Here is a 14,925-nt window from a genome sequence, read left to right as displayed (position 1 = left end):
TTCTGCTCCTGTTTGCTCTGGCACTGTCTCTGCTTTTGGCTCCAAGATTGAAGCTAAAATAAAGCCATCTCTAGATAAATAAACTTAAGACAATATATCAAAACACTCCTAAATCTTACCTTTATTTAACAAATTTACAGGAAAAATGGCTTAAAACATCTATGGTAGGAAAATTAACTGTCTTCAACAGGTGAAATTAAGTCTTTTTCTCGGAAAATGTTATTTATTCACAGATATGTATTCATGAATACAGACTAAGAATGTTTTACACACTCTTCCTTCTTGGGTTATATAATTTATTTGCCTTACTTCTCCAACTACAACCTCATGTGTTTAAAAACTTTATTATTTATGCTATAAACTTCATATCTAAAACTTCAAATTTATTGATTTGAATGTACTACACAGATATTCATATAAATCACTTATGACCTGTAAAGGAAACTTGAGATTGCTATTCTATATTTTTTAAATCATAAACTTATAAAATCATTGGGATTTTCTTTTGTATTTGTTTAATAAACATGATAAAAATACAGGCTTTACTTCCTTCCTTCCTTCTGCTTTTCCTTTTATCATCCTTTCTCGTTAAAGGAGAATGAAATTAGATTTACCTCATAGCTAGAACCCTGTGTTCTTTAAAAAGTACTTAAATAAAGCTGTAGTAAGCTTCTTCTTTTCCAATTTTCTCTAAATATGTTGATCTGGAGTTGGCAATCTTTTTCTAAGTTCCTCATTTACTTTTGGATTAGCTGAAAATATAGGAAGTTATTAATATCAAAGAAATATGTTCTAGTCAATGAAGCTATTTCCCTACATATTGCCCAAAAAGGTTAATAATAATTGCAGTATTTTAATAAGAGATTCATATAGCAAGACATGTAGAAAATACAGTCTTTAATAACCTCTGGAGTATTTTAAAGCATGTCTTACAGGCCTTAATGTGCTTAGTAATATACTATTTAAAACCATAATTTTATCCCTCTGCAATATACAGTCACTCTTCCTCATCATTTACCCAGCTAATGAATGCCAGCAATTAGTAAAATGTAATCCCATTGCACAATCATTTTAATGCTTTTAGCACTCAGAAGAGTAAACACCGAATTAATACTGCTCAAGCCATATCAGATCCTAGTTGGAAGCAGGCAATTATAGTTCAGCTCCTCAGGTGTAATTAAATGATTGGAATGATTTAGTTCCATAAATGCAAGTTAATTCATAAGCAAGCAACAAATATACTGGGAGTAATTACAAGAAACATTGACAGCCTAAGCAGGGCAGGTTTTTTTAATAAGCCTGATGTAGTAAAATGCTGCCCTCTCCTGGGCAGACAAGTGAATTTCTCAGGGCCAAAGATTTCCACGTAAAAAAGTTAGTAAATGGCATGTTAATTTTTGACACTGTTTTGTATCTTACAAGATCAGATAAATATATTGTAGTATAGCAACATATAGTCAATAAAATTAATTCTTTCCTCAGTAAAAACCTTTCAGTCTGAACCTCAAACGTACTGAGCAATTTCCAAAAAAAGACAGCATGTTTGTACAGCACTGACTGACTGTAAGTGACCCTACTTGCACCCATCAGGATGCCCATGCTGGCTGTATATGTCATGACTAAGCTATGCTTTCACAAGCTGCAAGATTTGTGTGAAAAAATGTAAACTGACATGGTGTATTACGACTTTACATCATGGCCTAAAATTGCTTTTAAGATCAGTAAGATAAATTAATGACCGGCAGAATTGTCATTATAAGAATAATTTTAAGGATTATGCATGCTTGTATGTGCATTGGTGCCATGCACATGTGCATGCCTGTAGAGACCAAAAGAGGGTGTCTGCTGATGCCTTGGGGCTGGAGTAGCAGGCAGTTGTTAGCTGCCCAGGCAGGTGTTGGGAGCCAAGCTCAGGTCCCCTGGAAGAACAGCAAGTGCTCTTAACTATGGATCCAGTTAACAAGCGCAAGAATAATTTAAAACATACAAAATAGGAACAGTACAGTAAATGTCTGCTGGTCTTATTTATAGAGTTCCCAACTTTTTACCTTCTTACCCTAAAATTAAGGAGGAACCAACATAAGGTCTATTCAGATGATCCTTAATGTCACACATTTAAGAACCTTCCTTATTATATTTTAAAGATGATACAGTCAATGTCTAAGTTAAAACATCTACTTATAGCACAAACTCTAACCTGTATCCCTTTGCATTTTCTGCAGAACTGAATGTGTTCTCTAATAAAATTCTGCAGTTACCACAAATGTTTGTCTTCAATAAATGCAAACAGATAATGTTTACCACTACACCATCATCCTTTGGGAAGGTAAAAAATTCTAAACCAATGTGCTTCTAATTTGCTCTCAAATGAATTAAAATCATATTCAAAATAATTTCTTATGTAAATTATAAAAATAAATCAAAATATTAGAATGTCCTGCCACTAAGTTTAAAATGTACAGCACATTTTCTTTGACCTTGATGTCAGAATCTTATTTCCCAATTCATATCTTGTACACTGTAAGTTAATTGCTTCTGGAAAGTACTTATTATTCATGTAAAAATTAATGTGCCAATGTGTTTAAATCCTCTTAAATGACCATTCATGCATCTATCTTCTTTAAGTACCAATGAAATCTGTCAAAAGACATCAATGCAAAATGATCTCAAAGAAAGTTTTAATAGAGATTTTTTTTCTGCTAACACGATTTTCATATTCACCAACTTTACTTAAATTCCATTAATTTTTTAAGCTACTTTTAATAAATTCACCAAGTAAAATTTTTAGGCCTCATAGTCTGTCATTTGTGTTCCAGCTGACATTATGAATATTAATAACTGTGTTATCCTGATTAAATAGGCTTCATATGAAATCCCTGTAAACCCTATAGCTCAGACATCTCATTTTTCCAACTCTTTATGAATTTGGATTCAGACATTAAAGTGAAAAAATCTTAAAAAGCAGATTTAATGGCACATTTACATATTCTTAAGCAAAAATTAGATGTTTTAGAGATCCAAACAATTAAGATATCCCTATATACTGTAAAAGGAATATATGTATGTATAACGTATTTTACCCTTCTATCCTTTTGAAGCTTAGGGTTAAGGATAATAAAATACTGATTATTGTCCTTAGGAACTTCCTATTAACTTAGTTTCAGAAAAATATAGATTTACATTAAAGATAACTGAATTATTTTAGAGTAGGCAATCAGATAAATTCAGCTTAATAAAAAAATGCTTACTTATAGACAATAAAAGTCAATTGCTTAATTATTAGTAATTTCAATAAGCAAAATAAAATTAACTTCGACCAAAATTGTAAGTTGTACTAGAACTGTTTTTGAAAAACTAATAAAATGAACAGTATAACATTAGCATTTGGTAGTTAAAGTCTCCATCTAAAATTCCTTATCTCAGTCCTCCAAGTTAATTCTCCAATGAAAGAGTTTTGTCATGAAGAACAAAAGAAAAATAAAAAAATTAACCAAATGGTCCGTCCCCTTTTCTCTTTAAGTACATGAGAATCTCAGTTGTGACACAATTACCTACATATAAAAATATAAATTGAAAATATTCAAACAAACATTTCTATGCTTTCAAATGTGGCTACCTGTGTTTACTCAGCATTAAAACACTTCATGACTAGTCTAAAATTTCAGATTTGTCTAAAAAAAAAAAAATCAAAGTAATTCTAACATTTGACCTTTAAAAGTTAATAATATATTTTTATAGAGAAGAGTTTTAAGAATGGGATCTCATTCTCCAGTGTTACAGCACCCAGGATTTTTTAAATTATGCATATAGGTGTTTTGTTTGCCTGTATAACGCCATGCATGCTTCAGTCCCTTCTGAGGACAGAAGAGCCATTAGATCCCCTGAGACTGAAGTCTTAGATGGCTGTCAGTCACCATGTAGGTACTGGGAACTGAACCCAATCCCCCTGAAGAGCATCCATCACTCTAACAACTGAGCCATCTCTTCAGGCCCTGTAGAGATTTTTAAAAAATTATTTTAAATATGAAATACTTTTCTTCATAACAACAATTTTACAAGGATTTGGAGGTTTTCTGTTATTGTGTTTTTTGTTGTTTTGTTTTGTTTTGTTTTTTACTGGCTTTGACTAGTTGCATACTGAGTCCTCCTGATCGAATCATGAGTTCATAAGTTAAATCCAAGTGTCAAAATAGGAATCATTTTTAATAATACAGTATATCCAACTATTAACTCCAGATTTTGTGTTTTCTAGATTGAGGTATGTTGACAGTTTCTTTATGGAAACAGTTTCAATAAATGGCCAAAGAGGATCACCATGAATTCAAGATCCAGTTACTTTTGTTACGTTACATGACATACGGACAATCTAAGCATATGCTCTACCTAGCTTTTCATCTTACTGCAGAAAATTCCCTCAAATATTCGTAATCCCTGGTGCATTCTTTTTCCCAAAGGAATTTCTTTCAGCCAACTGCCTACTTACTGCCACACTGCAGCAACTAATGTTCCTCAAAGACAAAGACAGGTGAGCAAGAGGTTCAAAGAGAAAATATACAGAATAAATGTGGCCCTGCCCCAAACTGCTAAAAGTAAAAAAAAAAAGAAAAAGAAAAAAATCGACCTTACAGTTCTAAAACTTAATGTGTTTATTTAAAAAATTATGAATGTTTTTATGTAAAAAATGATGACAGCAATATCTCTAATATTCCTCTAGTCATACTGGATTTCTATTCCACATACTCGCCTCATTTATTCTTGCTCTGATGTCTCTATACTCACTATTCCCTCAGCCTAGACTCTTTCCTAGGCCTCTGAACAGCTTGTCTCATTATTCAAGCCAGGACAAGAAGTCACCGCTGTAGAGAGAAGATGTCTAGCCATCTTATCCGAAGATTAAATTACCTGTGCTGCTGTCTCTATGAAGGTAATTTAGGTAGATTTTATTTCTTTGTTTCTGATATATATCTCAACAGCTTTATACATGGATGTTACACAGAAACAGGCCCCTGATGTTTCTGCATCTCTGTAGTCTTGGAGAATGCGAAATAAGCACTTGGTTATATGATGAACAGTTGCAGGGCAGAAAGCAGACAAATGGAACTGGAATGAGCATGAATTTCCATCAACAAAGAACTGGTCAAATAAAATGTGATCCAATTATGACATATTCAATCTGTAAGGTTTATACCATAAACATAAGAGCTATACATGTAGTGTATGGAAGATTCTTCTAAAAAATACTGTTAACAGTTATATACTAGGAACCAGATACTGCTCTAATAGATACAAAAGAAGAATAAAGCTAGAGGAGGTTGGGGCTACATTGTGTCTTTTTTTTTTTTTAATTTATTTATTTATTTATTTATGTACACTGTAGCTGTCTTTCAGACACTCCAGAAGGGGGAGTCAGATCTTGTTACGGGTGGTTGTGAGCCACCATGTGGTTGCTGGGATTTGAACTCAGGACCTTTGGAAGAGCAGTCGGGTGCTCTTACCCGCTGAGCCATCTCACCAGCCCCACATTGTGTCTTTCTATTTTGTTTGAATCATTTGAATAAAGGTAGAACTTGGTGACTGTTATATCAATATTTCCTTCTGGGAGATTAAAGGAAAAAGTTATATGTGTGCTTTAAACAAAGAAAAAATATATTCTTTGTCAAAACAATACAAATAGTATATGGATACATGAAAAACAAAAATAAATAAATATATTTATATTTGAACATGCTTAAATGGGTACAGTGTTTTTCTTTAAAATAGACACAAATGAAATTACTTGCTGTGAATTAATTATCTACAGAAAAGATCTTAGAGTTAGACAGAGATGGTGACAATCAGAGAAAGAAATGTTCATATCTGTAAGTATAATGTTATCTTACTGTGTGTCTTCGTTTTTATTTAAAATTTAAATATTTATGAATAACTCTGTGATTTGCCTGGGAACCATTAAGGCATCACATTCCACCAGAGAGAGCCAATACGAATAGAAAGTAAGCTATCTTTAATGACTCTTTGAAACACTAAAAGCATTGCCCAACTAACCTTTTATACTTACAGTTTGTTACAGTTATTTGCTTGCTTGGGTTATGTATATGAAAAAGCTCAAAACAAATTAATAGCTATGTATGGTAGGGATTCCTGGCATTTAACCAAGTTTGTATTACAGTCCTGAAGAATAAGTCTAGGGCCTTGCACAGAGGCACGGACCAGTCACTGAGCTACATACCATCCCTTAGATATTTTTCAGCATGCTGTCCTGGAACTCTACATAGAGCAGGATGGTTTCGAATTCAAGTCTTTCTGGCTTAGGCTCCTGAGCAGAGGGATCACAGGCTCATTTAAAAGGATATATCAACATATCTGACACAACTGTTTCTTAAAACCATATTCCTTGGATCAACAAGAAACCATTCCTCAGAATTCAGGAGTCGAAAGTTTTAAAACGTATAATGAAAATAAATTATTGTACACTATGACTATTTTTCTAAATCATATAATTCCTCTTTAGTATGTTACTTTAGTCATAACAAGTTTCTTTTATTTTTTTAAGACTACTTCCTATCACTAAAGCCATTGTGATTAAAGACTCTATCTATCAACTTGGCTAGATTGGCTGCTTGATCAAGGACTATGTCCTGAGGATGTATCTGGATAAGCCCAACATTTGAAATCAACTGACTTGGTAAAGTGGACTGTCCTCCCTTATTAGTGGGCTTTATAGTCAGTCAATGGGAGACCTGCAGAACAAAACAAAAGGCTGAGCACTACAGCGAGAAAACTGTCTGACTGTCTTCAGACTATAACAGTGTTCACACTCAATGCTAGCTTTGTTTGGTCAAGGATGCTAGGCTTCAAACTCGGTACTACACGATAAAGGCCCCTGGTCCTCAGGCCTACAGGCTGGGGATGGAACTGTGCTACAGGGCCTCTATACTTACCAGGGAACTGCAAATCAAAAAATGTGACTTGTCAGCATTCATAAAGCCAAGTGCCAATTCCTTACACTCTCAATCCCACACATTCATTCAAATTCATTCATTCCTCTATCACCCCTCCCCTCTCTGAGCAACCCCAATATTCATATGAAAGGTCATCAAATTAAGAAAAAAAAATGAGCATCTATTGTTCTACATTTTCAAAATTTACAAAGAAAATGAACACATTCTATCTTGAATGATAACTAATGCAAGTTACAAATAACACTTGAGAATACATAACATGGCACAGCCCAGTGATTAAAAGAGAAAAAAAGCAAAACTTTAAAACTAGGATTATTTTCAGAGGGCTAATCATATACCAGGATTTTATAAAATATCCTGAAACGTTTTGCCCCAAGCCAAACTAAACTAAATCACTTAATCTACATCAGAACAGACTATAAAAACATTCAGCTTATAGAATAGTTTCTTGGGGGAACAAACAGCCTGTTTTCTTAAGATTCATTTGAGTGCCAAGTTCTGATGCAATGGCATACTCCTGCACACAAAAGCTTATATTGCCACATAACCAACTGGAGTTCTTGGCATAGCAAAGGTAAAAAGCATTAGAGCAAGTCAAATCAATCTCTAATGACAATTGTTAATCACAGCCACTTGAAATCAAGTAAAACAGCTACCAGAGAAATCCTTCTAAAATAAATTTTAAAACTAAGCATATAGAGTATCCAAATGACTCTATATCACAGTAAAAACTAGTTTTCTCTCACTGAAAAAAAATCCACTTAATAATACTCCATAGTTTTAAAAGTTTAACTATAAACAGTAACAGAGAAAGACATTAATAGAGGCATGTTTATGAGAATAGGTACAGTGCTAGCTAGTACAAAGAGTTAAACTGAGTCTTGAACACGTGAACAGTTCCATAATTCATAGTGTTTAGTTATGCAATTTCCAAAGACAACATTACCAACTTATTTCTAATAAGCAATGGTGCATGCAAGCTATGCATTTTACAGTATCAATTGTAAAGCTTCTAAATTATGGAATACAACTGCTAGAAACAAGGTTTAAATATACTGAAATAAATATGTGGATTATAGCTTGAATTTCTTATATAATAACAAAAAGGCTGCAGCTAATACCATCCATATTTCAGAGAAACTACAACAATCTCAAGTAATTTTTAGAGTCAACTTAAGCTAACAAACTATTCCATTAATAAAATATGTATATAATCCTAAAATAGTTATTCTATAGCTAAGATTAAAAACTCAATATGGCAAGGAAACCATAAATGAGAAATCAACCTATAAGGGTTTTTTGAAGAAGAAGAAGAAGAAGAAGAAGAAGAAGAAGAAGAAGAAGAAGAAGGAGGAGGAGGAGGAGGAGGAGGAAAGAAAATATAATTACAAATTAAATTTGTTATGATATCTCTGTTTTACCAAACTATAAAGAGTTTGGGGGGCTAGAGAGATGACTCAGTGGTTAAGAGCCCTCACTGCTCTTCCAAGTTCAATTTCCAGCACCCACACGGCAGTGGACACGTGTCTGATGTTGTCCTCTGGTGTGCAGATATACATGCATACAAAGTACCCAAATATATAACTAAAACCTTAAAAAAAAAATAAAAGAGTTTCTTAGGACAGAGATGTACACATTCAATCAAAACCGTTTTTTTTTTTTTAATTTTTCAAAAACTATCTCAAATTAGAAAATTAACTGAATTTAAAATATTACCTACAAAATTAAAATTAAGGAATACAATTTATAGCATCCAGAAAAGGTATTTAATGAATTACTATAAGTTATTTTAATTTATAAGTTATATAAATGATTGAGTACAGTTAATGTAGCCCGTATGTTCAAGGGGACAAATCTGATAACTTGTTGTGTAATGACGTGAGCTGAGGTTTTTCTCCCTTAGCAGCCATCACCCATCTGAAGCTTCTCTCCTAGGATATGATCTTGTGACTCTTTCCTCCATCACGCTTGGATATCGTGTGGTGTGGTCCAGCTGATTTATACACATTATTGGTTGAAGGTAGAGATATTTATTATGTCAATAAGGTAAACTATTAAATTATTATTGATATTGTTTCTACACAAATTATATTAAAGCTAATATATACTTACATGCTATTTTAAAAACACACCTTCCTCTTCTAGCACACTGCAGTCTTTCAGTTTAAAAAGAGTATGTTACATCTTTCAGGAAATTTTAATTCATATAATGTGCAAATTTGTGAAATATAATAACTGCTACAAAATACTTTCTTGTATTAATAACTTGACATTTTGAGTTTTGTAAGAAAATCACTTATAAAACTACAAATAAGAAAACAGAAGCTGCTGCCCCCTGTGGTTGAATTAGGGAAAAGCTAGTAGAAGCTGAGGAGGAGGGTGGCTCTGTAGGAGGACCAGCAGTCTCAGTTAACCTGGACCCCTGAGATCTCTCAGATACTGGACCACCGACCAGGCAGCACACACCAGCTGATATGAGGCCCCCCACACACAGACAGTAGAGAACTGCCGGGTCTGGGTTCATTCAGAGAAGATGCACCTAACAACCCTCCAGAGACTGGAGGCCCCAGGGAGTTAAGAGTTTAGTGGGGTAGGAGGTGGGGGTTGGGAATATCCTTGTGGAGACAGGGTGGGGAGGAGGCATGGGATAGAGAACAGAGGGTGAACCAGAAGAGGGATAAAGTCTAGAATGTAAAAAAGATTAAATAAAATTAAAAGAAAACAGAAAAATTTTAGCCTGTTTTAAGTATTGAAACTATTTCAAAATCAAGCAAATGTTTGTTTCCTGACAGATTTCTCAGTTCTATTGTTCATTTTTTAAAGATGTATTTATTTATTTCATGTATATGAGTACACTATAGTTGTCTTCAGACACGCCAGAAGAAGGCATCAGATCACATTGCAGATGGTTGTGAGTCACCAAGTGGTTTCTGGGAACTGAACTCAGGACCTTTGAAAAAGCAATCATTGCTCTTAACCACTGAGCCATCTCTCTAGCCCAGTTCTATTATTCTTGAGTAAGAAGAAAATAAGGAGAGACAGGAGCAGACAGAAGAATGTGGGGGTGTGAATCATTAAAAAAAAAGTTTAGTTGCCTTCAGGTCTGAGCTGGTGCCCTAAGCAGACCTTGGGCGCTTGCTCTGCACCCAGTCCCACAACACCCTGAGGAAGCTCAACGCCCAGGTGCTCTAACACACCCAGGATGGTAGGTGAGGAGGTCACATCTGCCCCAATACCAGGAATAACTGGGACCCCCGGAATCCAGGGATGCAGGAACCCCTGCCTGGCCAGTGGTACACACAGGTTCCTTCTGGTCTCAGCCAGTGCCCTAAGCAGACCTTGGGCACTAGCTCCGCATCCAATCCCACAACACCCAGAGGAAGCTCCACAGGAGCATAGGTGTTCTAACCCAGGATCACAGGATCTCAGGATCTCAGAGACAGCTGGACTCTGAGGAGTTCTGACACAACCAGGATCAAGGGAGACAGAGCGGGCAGGTAGCACTAGAGATAACCAGGTGGTGAGAGGCAAGTGCAAGAATATAAGCAACAGAAACCAAGGTTACTTGGCATCATCAGAACCCAGTTCTACCACCACAGCAAGTCCTGGATGCCCCATCACACTGGAAAAGCAAGATTTGGATTTAAAATCACTTCTCATGATGATGATAGAGAACTTTAAGACGGACATAAATAACTCCCTTAGAAAAATACTGGCTGAGCCGGTCTCACTGCTCCCCTCAGTCTCTTTTGGGCACTTTCCGGGTATTGGGGAGATGAGTATCAAAACTGAGGCTGCTCGAAGCACCCTCACCTACTCCAGAATGAGGGGAACAGTAGCAGTTCTAATCACTTTTATGAAACAGTGAAGGATGGGCCTGAACGATTTTATTCAGAAGATTGCCGGCAGCTCCCATGCACGCAAACACGCTGAAGTTCAGTCCATTTTGAAAAGGTTCCAACCTCAGGAGCCCAAGCTTATGAACGCTAAGCCCTTTCCTCCGCCAAATACCTCTCAACAAATCAACCTGGGTCAGTCCTCCAATCCCCACACCAAACCCTCTGACTTTCACTTCTTGAAAGTGACCGCAAAGGGCAGTTTTGGAAAGGTTCTTCTGAAAAGACACAAGGCAAAAAAAAAAAAAAGCATTCTATGCAGTCAAAGTTTTACAGAAGAAAGACATCCTGAAGAAGGAGACTCACATTATGTTAGAGTGGAATGTTCTGTTGAAGAATGTGAAGCACCCTTTCCTGGTAGACCTTCACTTCTCATTCCAGACCGCTGACAAACTGTACTTTGTTCTAGACTACATTAATGGTAGAGAGTTCTACCATCTCCAGAAGGAGCGCTACTTCCTGGAACTTTGGGCTCGCTTCTATGCACCTGAAATGTCCAGCGTTTCCCTAAACATCACTGATAGAAACTTAAAGCCAGAGAATATTCTCTCAGACTCCCAGGGGCACATTGTCCTTACTGACTATGGGCTCTGCAAGGAGAACATCAAGCACAACGGACAGCATCCACCTTCCATGGCACACCTGAGTACTTTGCTCCTGAGGGTCTCCATAAGCAACTCTGTTTTGTTTTTGTTTTTATTTTTCGGAGACAGGGTTTCTCTGTGTAGTCGTGGCTGTCCTGGAACTCACTGTGTAGACCAGGCTGGCCTCGAAATCCGCCTGCCTCTGCCTCCCAAGTGCTGGGATTAAAGGCGTGCGCCACCACCGCCCAGCCATAAGCAGCTGTTTGATGGGACGGTGGACTGGTGGTGCCTTGTGGCTGTCTTGCATGAAGTGCTCTAGGGCTTGCCTCCATTTTATAGCCGGAACACAGCTGAGATGTATGACAATATTCTGAACAAGTCTCTCCAGTTGAAACCAAAAATTACAAACTCAGCTACGCACCTACTGGAAGGCCTCCTGCAGAAGGACTGGATCAAGAGGCTGAGTGCCATGGGTGACTTTATGAAGATTAAGAGTCATATTTTCTTCTCCTTAATTAACTGGGATGACTTCATTAATAAGATTACACAACCACTTAACCCAAATGTGAGCGGGCCCAGTTACCTTCGGCATTCAATCCCGAGTTTGCTGAGGAGTCCGTCCCCAGCTCCATCAGCAGATCCCCTGACAGCATCCTTGTCACAGCCAGTGTGAAGGAGGCTGCAGAAGCCTTCCTTGGCTTCTCCTACGCACCTCCCATGGACACCTTCTTCTGAATGCTCCCTGGATGGTTCTGAAGGATTTCCTCAGCATTTTCTAAAGTGTTTTAGATAGCCTTTGGTGGAGTTGCCAGCTGACAGAACATCTTAAAAGAAATTGGACATCTGGAAGCTTGGCAGTCTCGCCCACCCAGAGCACACTGCTTGACAGAAGCTTTCCGAAGAGCAAGTCCTCCTCTCAGTGAGCTTATGAGGTCTTCATTTCATTTCTTCCTTCCAACGTGGAGCTAGGTCTAAACAAGCATGAGAGTTCCGACTAAGACAAACACCGTGGTCTCGATGGAAGATGCAGGTCTAAGAGGAATCCCCTGAAGGTCTGTCTGAGCTGTGATCAAGAATATTCTGCAATGTGCCTTTTCTGAGGATGTTAGCTCCAAAGCTTTTCCTACTGCAGAGTGTTCAGTTTTATTTGTTTGTTTTTGTTTTGTTTTTTCCCTTGCAGATTTCCCATGTGTGCAGTAGTGTAAGTGTGCTATGCCCGATCACAGCCTTTTTTGTTGTAAGCATCAATGTGGCACTTGCAGGAAACTACAATGAGAAACATTTGTTTCTTCCTCATTTGGAAGATAAATGTATGTGTAGACTGGTTTTTGTAAGACATAGTTAATAACTAAAACCTATTGAAACAGTCTTGCAATGACAAGCATCCAGATGCTTAAGGAAAGCATTACTGATACAAATATTTCTACTCAAAAAAGAAACTACCAAAACTCAAAGAACAAATTGTAGCTCACACAATAATAGTGGCAGACTTCAATACCCCACTTTCAGCAATGAACAGATCATGAAAATAGAAACTAAACAGAGACCCAGTGAAACTAACATTAGTTATGAAACAAATGGATTTCATATATATGTAGATATATATATATGTGTATATATGTATATGTATGTATATATATCTACATATATATATGAAACATTTCATCCTAAAACAAAAGAATATACCTTCTTCTTAGCACCTCATGGTACCTTCTCCAAAATTGACCATATAACCAGTCACAAAACAGGCTTCACCAGATACAAGAAGATTGAAATAATAATCCCATGCATCCTATCAGATCACCACAGACTGAGGCTGGTCTTCAACAACAAAAACACTGGAAATCACACGTACTCACGGAAGCTGAACAATGCTCTACCCAATGATAACTCGGTCAAGGAAGAAATAAAGAAAGAAATTAAAGACTTTTTAGAATTTAAAGAAAATGAAAGCACATCATACCAAATCTTATGGGACAGAATGAAAGCAACACTAAAAGGAAAACTCATACATAGCTCTAAGTGCCTCCAAAAAGAAACTAGAGAGAGCATACACTATCAGCTTGACAGCACACCTGAAAGCTCTAGAACAAAAAGAAGTAAATACATCCAAGAAGACCAGACTGCAGGAAATAAGCAAACTCAGGCCTGAAATTGACCAAGTAGAAACAAACAACAACAAAAAAAAACTATACAAAGAATCAACAAAACCAGAAGCTGGTTCTTTGAGAAAATTGACAACATAGATAAACCCTTAGTCAGACTAACCAGAGGGCACAGAGATAGTATCCAAATTAATAAAATCAAAAATTAAAAGGAAGACATAACAACAGAAAGAAAGGAAATTCAAAAACTCATCAGCTCCTACTACAAAAGGCTATACTCAACAAAACTAGAAAATCTGGATGAAATGGACAATTTTCTAGACCAGGTGCCAAAGTTAAATCAGAATCAGATAAACCATCTAAACCATAACCCATCAAGAAATAGCAGCAGTTATTAAAAGTCTCCCAACCAAGAAAATCTCAGGACCAGATGAATTTAGTGCAGAATTCTATCAGACCTTCAAAGAAGACCTAATACCAATACTCTTCAAACAATTCCACAAAATAGAAACAGAAGGAACACGACTGCAATTCGTTCTATGATGCCACAATTATACTTATACCTAAACCACACAAAGACCCAACTAAGAAAGAGAACTTTAAACCAATTTCCCTTATGAATATCGATGCAAAAATACTCAATAAAATTCTCACAAACCAAATGCAAGAACACATTGAAACAATCATCAGGAATGCAGGGATGGATGGTTCAAATCCATCAACGGAATCCCCTATATAAACAAACTCAAAGAAAAAAACCACATGAACATCTCATTAGATGCTGAGAAAGCATTTGACAAAATCCAACACCCGTTCTTGATAAAAGTCTTGGAAAGATCAGAAATTCAAGGCCCATACCTAAACATAGTAAAATCAATATACAGCAAACCAGTAGCCAACATCAAACTAAATGGAGAGAAACTTGAAGCAATCAACTAAAATCAGGGACTAGACAAGGCTGCCCACTCTCTCCATACCTATTCAATATAGTACCTGAAGTCCTAGCCAGAGCAATTAGACAACAAAAGGAGATCAAGGGGATACAAATTGGAAAGGAAAAAGTCAAAATATCATTATTTGCAGATGATATGATAGTACACTTAAGTGACCCCAAAAATTCCATCCAAGAACTCCTAAACCTGATAAAGAACTTCAGCAAAGTGAATGGATATAAAATTAACTCAAACAAATCAGTAGCCTTCCTCTACTCAAAGGATAAACAGGCTGAGAAAGAAATAGTCACAATAGTCACAAAAAATATTACATACCTTGGTGTGACTCTAACCAAGCAAGTGAAAGACCTCTATGACAAGAACTTAAAGGCTCTGATGAAAGAATCGAAGAAGATCTCAGAAGATGGAAAGATCTCCCATGTTCATGA

General features: G+C 36.4%; 1 protein-coding gene and 1 pseudogene across 2 annotated transcripts in view; one reads left to right on the top strand and one right to left on the bottom strand.

Moving 5' to 3' along the window:
• The window catches only part of Mipol1 (mirror-image polydactyly 1), a 280,451-nt gene that overhangs the window by 220,459 nt on the left and 45,067 nt on the right, over window positions 1-14,925 (bottom strand). The gene's annotated exons all lie outside the window — the stretch shown is intronic.
• LOC110324018 lies at window positions 10,735-12,174 on the top strand (annotated as a pseudogene).

The sequence above is a fragment of the Mus pahari genome, chromosome 7 (genome assembly GCF_900095145.1).
Source record: "Mus pahari chromosome 7, PAHARI_EIJ_v1.1, whole genome shotgun sequence".
Classification (NCBI taxonomy): Eukaryota; Metazoa; Chordata; class Mammalia; order Rodentia; family Muridae; genus Mus; species Mus pahari.
This window is presented reverse-complemented; position numbering and strand designations above follow the sequence as displayed.